Below are 12,044 nucleotides of genomic sequence, written 5' to 3'. Positions count from 1 at the left end.
TGCTTACTTCTATTCTTTTTTTATTACGGAGTCGGCGGCCATCTGCGCTGCGCGTGACGTCGCTCGGTTTCGCGCATGCGCAGAAGTGGCAAACCAGGCCTCCGGCTCACGCGAAGCGCGGTGTTGACGAGCCTAGTGAAGCTTTTCGCTTCAAAAATAAAAATGAGGTGGGACCAACAAACGGAAGAGGACAGGGATGCTTGGTCTAGTTGGGGGCAGCAATGTGCGGCCAAAAGTCGCGGCGCCAAATTTAGGCACACCTGTGCTCTGACTTTTATCCGTCCCCTTCCGAAATAAGGCACAGTCTCGCCTAACGTCGCCGAGCGTCGCGATTGTTCATAGAACTCTGCCAGCGTTATGGGACACAGCGGAGAACCAAGTTTTCGACTTGCGCCTCAAAAGCGTTCGTCAGACTGCCGAAAATTTCTCAACTATCCATTTGAACTGCGAATACCTATGTCACCACTGCGAAATCGAAAACTCTCGTGAGAAAGCAAGCTTGTTTTTTTCTTTGTTCGCGATATCGGGGCAATAGGGTGACTTCCTATTTGGGCTTTTTAAACTGAAGTGAGAATGCGAATCTCTTTGTTCTTTGCCTATGGCTGATGTCAGCTGCTGCGTTCCTCGATGCTTCTGTCTCTCGCTCTTAATTTCGTTTTTTAATTTTGCAACTACCTCGCAATATTGCCGTGCGAGAAAGATGGAAGCTTGAAAAAGCGTCCACAGCTGAACGGGAACCCTTGTAAGGAAAAAGGTCTGAGATTCCCTAAGTAACGTATACTGTACTAACCAGTTACTTACCACAGAGATCATTGCCTTCCTAGTAAATGGAAATAGTGAAAGTGGAAATCGTTTAAGTTACTACCTCAAGGAGCTAGTGAAGAGCACTAAAGTCACAAACAAAAAAAACTAGTAGTATTTACTAAGACATTCGGTAGAAACTGTTTTCACATACGTTAGGTTCTTCGTGCGGTGTACGTGCTGGCGTGGATTGTTAAACTTGTACACACTGGAAAAAAACAAACAAACTAGATGCTCAATTTGACTATTTCCCGACACCAGTAATATAGCTACCGAAGTGCGCTGGCCGTAATTAAGCCAATAAAACGGAGAGTTGAGCTAGTTAGTATTCTTCTTTCTTTGTCCCTCGTCTCAGCGCTGTTTTTTCCCAGCAGTAAATAAACCACTCAGGCTTAGTCATATCGCGCATTACATGTACAGATTATGCGAGGTGATGGCATCAAACAACCCTATCGGGCGCACACAAAGATATAGAATGCAAGAAACTCTCAAATCAAAAAGGGGCACCCAAGCGTGACACGCGCACTACGCGTGCACAGGTAAATCTTCCTCCGTCTTATATATACTCCGTAAATCTGATTCTCAGTTAAGGACTAGTGGGTCTTACCCGTTGAGCTAAGCCTTAATTATGAAGTTGTGATTACAGAAACAGGTTAGTCTGTCTAGCCGCATGCCACTGCAGAAATGTTTGATTACAAAACCATTTTAGTCACAAAACAGTTTGCGTCATTCATATTCTACGACTTTATTTTAGGGTTGAAGGAACATAACTAAGTACTAACTAGTGAACACAGGCAGTACTAGGATATGAAGGGCCGACTTTTACTACCTTGAAGAGGGTAGTAAATATTTAGCAAAAAAGTAGTAAAACACTCAAAAAGTTAGTAACTGCTGCATTTACTACCTTTTCACTGCCCTTTTTTTTTAGGAGTGAATCAGGCACCGTCCGAGCCACCGCGCAGAGCACGAGAGGAGAGAGCGTGCGCGCTACTTTCTCGTCGTCGTTGGTTGAGTTGCTGTCCATGCATGCCGACTGGCGGTCGCCATGCCCTGTAGTGTTTGGGATGCCCCCCTCCTGCCTAAGTGGATTAAGGCAGCGGACATCCTTGACCGGCGAAGGCCGAAGATGCGGCGGGTGCTGCAAAGACGGCAGCAGCGGCAGAAACAGCGGCGACGTGGTGGCGACAATGGCGGCGTCAGGTGGCCGAGTCGACCCTCGGGTCGCCGGACAGAGTGTTGATGTGCTAATTGAAAGACGGCTGTGTCCTCGACAGAGGTCTCGTGATTTGGACATCCGGCGGGGCAGCGTCAAACATGTGCACGAGGACGGTCGTTCACCTGCTGGTAGACAGCGGGAGATTCATTTCCAGCAGGGTTTGATTACTCAGCATCTACCCCTTCCCATAGACCGAGCTGCGAGAGAGCGGAACAGCCAGCACCGCTCCTGCCGTGGGTGGTATCAACAGTGTCCACAACTGTCCATCTGATTGGACGTCATTCTTCGAACTTTATTCCCCAGTCAGGGATCTGGGGAATACGAAGACTATTTAAAGGCCCCGTGCCCACCCCAGCGCAGCAGACACTCTCTGCCTCTCTTTGAACGAGCCTCCTCTCCTTCCATTCCCTCCTCGAAATTCTTCTCTCCCGCTCCTCGTCGAGTAGGCTCGGCAAGGCAAAATCACCCCTTCGTTCTCCGGTGTAAGCAGGAGGCGTGGTGTCTGTGGAGTGCGTCACAGGGCGACGTCATGGCCCCGCCTTCAATAGAATTCTTTTCTTGGTTTTTGCATTTTCTCCGCACACTGAACGATCGAGAGGCGCGATCGGCTCGACCACCTAGACTTGTTAGCGAGCGCATCCTTTCATACATCTGTTTGTCATTCCCAGTTAACGAGCCACCTTTTCATTTTCTTTTAGGCCTCCCCACCGTTTCACGAGCGGAGGGGCGGAAGTCGGTTGTGTTCGAAACACACGGCGAAGCGCGGACCCGGCAACCGCCCGTTTGCTTTTCTCCATGCGTGTTTGTGTTCTGTGTGTTTGTGTCTTTTCTCCGCTCCAAAGCATATGTCATTCATTGGAGTCAAGGCGTACGCAAGATGCACGAAAGGTAAGCGGTGTGTGTGCGGAGCGGTCAAGTAGGCGAGCGAGGGAAAGGCTCTGCTGCACTACTAATTAAAACCTTGTTTTGGGGGGCTCGCATAGAAGAAAAGAAACTGAGAAGGGAGCGCGCACGCAGAGCGTCTCGTGACGTGATCACGGCGGGGGGAGGGGGGGGGGGGGCGAACCAACTCCCTCAGTTTTACTATTTTTTTACTTTTTATGGCTAGGGTTCAAGGCTGTCGCCGCACGCTCCCTCCGCAGTTTTTTTTTTTTTTTGTTCCTTCATGCGGGTTTGTAGGCATGAGCCAGAACAGAAGGCGCTGCGGAAAGCCTTGTGCAGACGACGCGACGACAAGGCTACGCCCAACCTTCTCCCGTCAGTCAGAACGATGCACCAATGGAGTGCCTTTAGCGAAAGTAGCCCCCCTTGACGTCAGCGGGGTGCAGAGTAGTGGGCCGGGCCCGTTTTTGAAGGAAGGAAAGAACGAACGGGCTTTGATTTGAATTTTCGCAGCTTTTCGGGGCGCGCATGGCTCTAGTATTTTGCAGAGGTTATCTTCGATGCCTCATCTATGCAGTGGGCTTGTTTTTCAAAAATGTCCGGACCCTGGTCAGTGGCCCTTTAACGGGAACTTGTTTTGTTGTCTCCAGTGCACTCCCGTTGACGAAGAAGTTCCCTTTCACTGAGAGTCATTCTCAGTTGCTCTTGTTGTAAATAACGTAAATATTCCTGTATAAAGTTCCGTTTCCTTGTTTTATCTTCGTAACCCCGTCTCCCGCCTTCCTCGTCCCTTCTCTGGCCCGACCACGTTCACCCCGATCCTAATAACTTGTCGAGGACACAGCCGTCTTTCAATTAGCACATCACCACTCGGTCCAGCGACCCGAGGGTCGACTCGGCCACGGGTAGTTACCGTGGAACAGGGGCGTAGCCAGGGGTGTGTGGGGGGGGGGGGGGGGGGGGGGCTGAAGCCCCATGAGCACACCCCCCCACACACCCCTGGCTACGCCCCTGTTCCACGGTAACTACCCGTAACCACCCTCCGGTCACAAGAACCCTCAAAGCGACGCTCAACCCAATTGGAACGGACACTTAACAGCTGCGCTGTAGTAGTAGTAGCAGTAGTAGTAGTAATAATAATAACCCACCGCGGTGGCTCAGTGGTTATGGCGCTCGGCTGCTGGCCCGAAAGACGCGGGCCGATGGAGGCGAAATAGTCTAACTAGGGGAAGAATTCCCATTTCTGCTGCCACAGTTGCTCAGTGGTTATAGTGCTCGGCTGCTGACACGATCGAGGCTTCGATCCCGACCTCGGCGGTTGAATTTCTTTGGAGGAGAAATTCTAGAGGCCCGTGTGCTGTGCGATGTCAGTGCACGTTAAAGAACCCCAGGTGGTCGGAATTTCCGGAGCCCTTCACTACGGCGTTCCTCATAGCCTGAGCCGCTTTGGTACGTTAAACCCCAATAAACCAAATAAACCAATAATAATAATAAAGGAAGCAACGCATGGCGTCATGCAGAGAAGAGAGCGAAAAAAAGGTCAAGCAAGCATATGGTTCTGCCTCAACATTCCCGAGCACAGACGCACGAAAAATTAAAAAGAATAATTTTCGACGCTGGAAAGCTCGCATCGCTCAACACGATTATGTGCTTCGACGGTACACTCGCATCCGCTTTCCTTTTACTTAAGGGCTTACTTTTACTTAACTTCCTCGAACAGGGTTGTAAATAGTAGAAAAAGAGTAAAACGCAGTCAGAGTTAGTAACTGCTGCACTTAACACCTTTTTACCACCTTTTTTAACAGTGTAGAGGTACAGTAAATATATCAAGTGATAAAATAAAAAATGCGATAAATGTCATCGCCAGATAAAGCGCGCCGTGGTACAACAACACCGGGGAAAAAGAAACAATGTGAAAAACACGCTGGCTGCTGCAGACAACTGCACGCATACTGGGCTACAGCTCTGCAGCTACACTGCGCCACGGGACAGCAGGACGCAGATTGTGGCGGCGCTCGCTAGCAGAGGTCAATGCCCTTACATATCTTGATTCAGAGGCAGCGCACCATGAGGGTTTGCTGCATAACGATCGTACTACCACAAAAAGGTTTCTTGCTTAGGTCGAGGTGAGCGGAAATTAAGCAAAAACTGCGCACTGTAAGACTCACTGTGCGACTCAATTTCAACCGCGGTCGATACAATTAATGCGGCGCACATGCCGAATGGTGGCGGTCTTGGTCCCGCACATAGAATGGCGGAAGATGTATGCACGACCGATAACACATCAAAAGGAAAAAAATCAGGGGGACACTTTATTGACCTAATGTGCTGTGAGGCGTTAAGATGTTAAGCTTCGCCTCTAAGAGTGGAACGCGACAACGTCTTTTAACGTTGCCAAGGAGTCCACAGAACGCCATCGCCCGTTCGGCTCTACGCCTTGCTCGTCGGTAAATTGGTTTTTGAGGAAAGGAAATGTATCTGTCTCGCATACCTCGGTGGACACCTGAACCTCGCCGTAACGGGAAGTGAGGAAGATGGGAGTGAACGAAGACACCGTATTCACTAGACGCGCCTTTGTTCGTTCGAAACCGTCGAGCTGGCATGGCGGAGTGGTTAGCGTGCTCGTCTCGCACTCCGGAGGCCCTGGTTCGATTCCCCAACTCGACCAATTTCCAACTCGGTTTTATTTATTTATCTGGTCTGACTAGAAAGGGTAATTAGGCTAATTGGTTAATTCAGCAATTAACTAAACTCAGTCCCACTTATTTGGAGCATCACTATACGATCCCTTTAATTGGTTGCTTGGTTACTAGCCAAAGTACAATGGCCCCGTTTGAAATTCGCGCACTGTGACGTCACGACCATTTCGACCAATTGAAACAAGATGAGCGTAGCTACGGTGGCCACGCGAGGTCTCGCTTTGGTCGTCGAAGTGTTGCTTTCGCAAAAAAAAAAAAAAAACGAACTGTGCTAGCTTGGGTAAATTCAAGCGGCGGTTAGCGATCTTCTCGTAACTAGTATGCTATACCATTGTGGCATTTGCTCCAATTATGAGCGTGTCATCATTTGACAACACAACGCATTTACTGCGCACCAACTGCACACAGTTTCTGCGCATTACTATGTACAACTGTAGCTGTATCTCGCAGCAAGCACTTAGCCTGTACACCTGCGTGAGATGTGCCGCACGAAGATGTGCAGCAAGGATTTCGGTCGCATAAGCAAGAGCATGCCGACGACCAGCGATTTTCGCTGTGAGTGCAATCTTCCGATGTAATCACGGCGGGGAGCGCATTCGGTAGGTGAAAACCGTCGATCGAAGTCAACACGCCGTCTGCGATAAGTGGTCGGGCAACGCTCTTATCTCGAGCATATCCAGCTATGAATACCCCCTGAGATACCGCTGACAGTGCGATTATGGCGATACTTCGCGTGCTCCCGCTCGTAAAGCTTTGGCTACGCTTGCGTTTGCTGACTGGTGCCATACCGGAGTCACCCGTGTATTGTAAGAGGGCAATTCCGTTAGCTTTCGGCGTTGATTAAAGGTGTTTGACCGGTAAACAAAGAAACGCTAAAGGCTACTTGATTGATTTTTCTGACTGATTGTTTGATTGACTGAGGGATCGATCGATTGATTGGTTTTCGCGTTCCATATACCGTGTACCAGTACCTGAGTAGACGGGCATTTCTGCATTTCTCCTTCATCAAATGCTGACGAATTAAGAATCGAACATATGTGCTGTTGCGGAACAACACAAAAGACGTCCAGGACTCTCTTTAAGGCCGTCATGAAAGCCATCCCGTCGAATTCGCCCAGAAGCAAGCAAACCGAACAGACCTGCGCTTTAACGGCCCGAATGCACCGAATTGTATACTAGATAAAATGTTACCAGGTTGCTCCATGGCTCCAAGATCGCCGCCCACAAGGAGGAAAGGCAAAGTGAGGAGACTTCACTCGAGTACCTAATTCCTGAGGAACATGGAGCCATTTATTGTGTGCAGTAAAGAAGTTGCAGTGCATTCAGGTTCTATGTATACTGTTAGCGCAGATTGCACAATACTTTTTGTTATTCCCTGGAGCACCTCAATAGTGTACGGGCATATTATTGTTGGAAAAGAACTGCCTTCAGATAAAATATTGCCTCTCGCGCGCTTGTGTCACGAAACACTGCCGACGTTAGCTAACGTTTCGCATTTGTCAAGCGAACTGCTAGAGCATCTCGAACCCACTCCTGTACTTTTCAGGGACTGAGTTCTACTGTAGGCTGGAGCACAAGTCCTGCAACAAGCCTCGGCACTTTCTATCAGTCTTTGAAAGAAAAGAAAATCAGCTTTTTTAATGTTCTCGCACTTTTCGTCCACGGAACTATGGGTCGGCTGTGAAAGCCACCACTGCAAAGCGTTTTCTTTTCAGCGACTGGGTTCTAGAGGCGATTTCGCCCAAGCTGCGGCACCACTCCGGTCGCATTCAATGTTCCAACTATTAACAGCCGTTCGGAAGTAAGGATACCAAAGGTACGGATGCCAAGGGTACGGATACCAAATCAATTACACTGCAGAGGCACTACTAAGCAGAGAAAACATATTTCCAAAGGCCTCTCTTCTCCCTGCCCATGCTAGAGTTGTTGCATCAGCATCTGATATCGGCAGCGCAAACTCGGACGCGCCATAGAGAAGTATGGCAGGAGGTCGGATGCCAAGTAACTCTGAGTATAGGTACGCGCGTTTTTGTGGCCAGTATACATGAGCGCCAGCAGTATGCAATAGACGCGGTGGGAATACTTGGATAAACCAAATTGTTGGGAGAATTGGTACGCGACTGCCGTAGCTACAGCCCAGCAGACGGGGTCGCAAGAAATGCACAAAAGACGTCTGTTCACACGTACGCGCAGCTGAAGCGCGCCAGTTCCGTTGGCAAGGTCGGTAAACAGAGGAGGCGCCGGCGACCAAGACCGGAGCGGCCGCGTGTTCGGGGTTATCGAACTCGCCTTCCCGAAAGAGTTGATGTCATCCGCTGTGTGTTCCAAGCCAACGGGATGCGCGTAAACGTGACGCATCGTCGGAAGTTTCCAGCGTGCCGCCGGAACTGCGAAGAAAAAAAAAACGGCGTCACAGGAAATCCAAGACAGCTCTTTCGTGAAAGAACGCAAGCTGTGAGGTATGCCGGACCATCTTGGCAACGAGGAAACGGAAAAATAATACATATAATACATAACGTGCTTTAGCGCATGCGTGTCTCGTTTTGCATTTTCTTGTGTAAAAACACTCGTATGTTTTACACGTACTGATAAATTTCTTTGTTCCAAAGAAACAATTTGTGCTATAAGACACATCGCAGTGGAGGCTTTTGGCCCCCTCGGGTCCTTCAGCGGGCGCCGATATCCCAGTACACGGAGGTTTCCTCATTTCGCGCCCATTGAAAGGCAGGCGCTGCTGCTGGGATTCGAACCAGTGACCTTGAGTTAGGAGCCGAGCGCCATAGCCAGCATGCTTTTCATACGATGGGTGTTAATTTAGACTATACACGTGTGGGCTGACAGAACACAGACCATTGTTATGAAACGACGTAGCTCTGCTTTAAGCGAGGAAATTCAGAGTTTGTGCAATCGAAATCTATAAGCTTGCAATGTCTGCAAAAAATGTTTTGCAATTCCGGAATTGTAGCCAAATCCAAAAGCGCGGAAGCATCTCATGTCGGCGACGGTACTTCTTTTTTTTTTTTGTTTACCCGTGGCTTTCATTCGATGCTAACCACCTCCCCATTTTCTTAGCAGATTCCATTTCTCGGCAACACGAAGCTGATGGAGCACACGACATTTCGAAACAAGTGGAGGCACTGCCGTCGCCAACGAAAGTGACGAGCGCGGTCTGCCACAAAATTACACTCGGATGCTCGAGAAAGTCGAGCGTTGACCAAGAGCACGCCTGGGCACCATCTCATCGTTGACCGTGCATGATGTAAGGCTGTCGTGGCTGCGATCGCGTTCACACGGGCATCACACGCAACATGTGAATCACAATATGTGACACAAAATGTGCGTGAAATGTGCGCGGAAATGAATAGATGCTACGAGAACAACGTGTTTGACAAGGCAGTCTACGAACGAAGTATATACACCCTTTGTCAAAACTTTGGAGCCCAGGGGATTTGCTTCCCAGCCACACTGTGTGGCTCTTAATGCATCCCATCGTTAATCACCCGAAAGTAAGGAGATCCTTGGCCATACCCCTTCTGATATATGGGGCTTTCATGAATGCTAGCGGAGCCCCCCTACAAGGCTTTGAAGCAAACCCCCTGGGCTCTCTACTTTTGACAAAGGCTGTACACCTGTATTTCCAGTTTCAGTCCTTGTACAGATGCGGTAAAACTTAACTGGCGGTGTGTCGTCGCCGTTCGCAAGGCAGACCAGCAGTTGCGCAGCGTAATGTACGCGACAGCCTAGCAAAGTTTTAAACTTTTATGACATATATAGTGGTGACCTCCGTTCGTATATATACGTTCAAGCTCAGATGAGTCGCAAGCATTTCGCATCCGGGAGGCTGTCGCTGCATTGATATAGCTTGCGGGTTCGGCTGCCATTTTTCTTTGTGATACAACGCGCTATGAAGACCTTTACGATCACGCAGCGTGCTGTCTTTTATTTATTAGTTGTCAAATATACGCATACGTGTGACATGCATGCGATAGGAACTAAGGAACTATGCCAACAGGATCAACAACACGCCACAGCGATGGCCCAGTGACTATAGCTAATCTTTCCACCACGCCGTAGTGATTGAGCATGTTTTTAATTAGAGCACATTCTTCGTTTGTTGCCTAATAAAGTTTCATTTTCGAGACAGCGCCTGTGTTGTGCTTTTATTTTTCTAGGTGCGTCGTCCTTCGTGCTGTTATTTTAGATATGGCCACATCTTTGACGCGAAGCTATCCCCACCTTTGCAATACAGAAACCTATAGAAATAAGTAACTGTCGACGTCCCAAAGAAATACAACGCCCTGCCCATGGGTTCGCGTAATTATCGTAGCATGCAAAGGGGAAAGTTCGCGACACCCGCGACGCGGATAGCGCACATAATACTTTGAACAGGCAGAGCGGCTCGCCGGTGACCTTTCCCACACACACGCGCGCGATGGGTGTCTCGCGGGACGGCTCAGGACCCCAGTGTTTAAACAACAGCGTCAAAAGCCCAGGGCGCGCCCCGCGCAGTTCAGCTCTCATTGCTCGGGAGCTGCTGCAGAACGGCGGGGGGTGAGTGGATCATCCAGCGCGGCGTCAAGAGGCCACTTGGCCGGTGGGCGCGCGCCCAGCGTGCGCAGCCCTGCGTCGACGTCGATGCCCCCCCCCTCAAGCGGGGAAAACCAGCGGTTGCTCTTGTTCGGTCCGCATCGATGGCCTGCGACGCCAAACGCATCGGCTGCCACGGGCCATCTGTTGCCGCTTTGGAGCGGGCCCTTTGCGCAGCGGCTGAGCAACGGGCTCGGTCAACGACTACATGGCCCACTCGTAACGATGCGTCGCCCGTACAGCAGCGGCGGACCTAACAGCTACGAGCGATTGGGCGCTCGGGAGATAAGGCGGGGACCAATTTACTGGGTCTGATAGCGTAAATCAGCGCCGCGAGTTCTTGCTGCCTGACTATAGCAAACAAATAATGCGGTGAAATATACGGCTTTCCTTCGTTTGCATGTTTGTTTCCTATTGCACTATCAGCGTCAAATGAAACGTGAGCAGGATATCTGCGATAAGAAAAAAAGAACACAACAAAATATCGTCCCGTTGATGAAGGAAGGAAGGCAGGATCCATTAACATTTTCACGCAGCAGTTTTCGCGTCATCGAAGTGAAATAAAGTTCGTTATAGTTGGATGCAAGTCAAGAACCAAGATTATTACTAAAAGGTTCAAAAAAAAAATTGTGCGTGTCTCGTGTCTCCTCCGCCTGCCGTTTATTTTTTTGTCTCCTGTTAGTAATAATGTCGAACCTACTCGCCCAGTAATACGTGCTTAGCAAGAATCAACGCCCCTCAAAGGAGGTCCTGCAGTCAAAGGCCTCGACCGATTTTAATGACGTCGCGATTAATCCGTGGTTAATCCTCTGTCACGCTAATCTGACAGGGAATTAACCTAGCAACCTTCTCATTTTGTTTGTTCCCGTTTCAAATGTCTTGTTCGGGTTTCATTTCACGATGACAGAACCTTTCCATTGCCCGGGAGCCCATATCTTATTTCTTGATTCACGCGACGCAACGACAGACGCTGCTCACTGTATAATTGCTGCGAAATAGATTCATAGATTCCGGGCGAGACAAACGAAGCGGCCGACAGGGGGGTGGGTAGGCAACAGACAATGAAGCGTTCGTAATCAAACCAGAGATAAGCAAAAGAAAAAAAAGCGCTCAGTGGATATATTCAGGCCCGAAACAGTCTATTCGATTAGAACAACAAGGCCTAGCTCTTTCTCCAGCCGTACTGAGAAATTCTAGACAAGAGCATTTTTTAACAGGAAGTTGTTTATAACAGCACTTTTTTCGCACATCGTAAGATGGCACCTTACCAATCAATAGTGTATCCGCGAATCCCTCCCCGGAACGCTTGTAGTTTACTGCTATTTACTGACAAAAACCGCACCCCATTGGATTTATATGGCAGCCTACTCGGTGCGCGCGCAGGACAAACTTGATTTTACCACGCATCGGAAGATTAGACCAGTCCCATCGATGTGTTAATAACAGTGACTTACAATATTCCCCAGCTGCTTCACAATTAAAAGTCATATCCTGAAATCTGGACTTGTACATTGCTTCATGCAGCGCGGTCTTGGGATATCAAAATTTTGGCTCAGGCCATTTGGATGGCAAGAAAAAGGTCCCGACTCCGAACTGAGAATGAATGGGTAAATGCAGAGTTTCTTTCCATATTTTTGCCAGTTTTTTTCCTCGCCTCTTTCGCCTGTTTTCAGAAGAATGTTTCCTTGAGATAAGTGTCTCCTTTACTTTTCCCAAGGGCTGTTAAGCCTCAAGGAGAGTGAATGATACCGTAGAAGGCATCAGGGGCCGATAGGAAAGGTCACGTGTGCCGCGCACGCCAGTTGCGAGCGCTTTTGTTGACCGTGATTATTCTGTGCTCTGAAATGCCGCTTTATTGG

This window comes from Amblyomma mixtum, chromosome 3 (assembly GCF_055824585.1).
Source record: "Amblyomma mixtum isolate Tamu chromosome 3, ASM5582458v1, whole genome shotgun sequence".
Taxonomy (NCBI): Eukaryota; Metazoa; Arthropoda; class Arachnida; order Ixodida; family Ixodidae; genus Amblyomma; species Amblyomma mixtum.
This window is presented reverse-complemented; position numbering follows the sequence as displayed.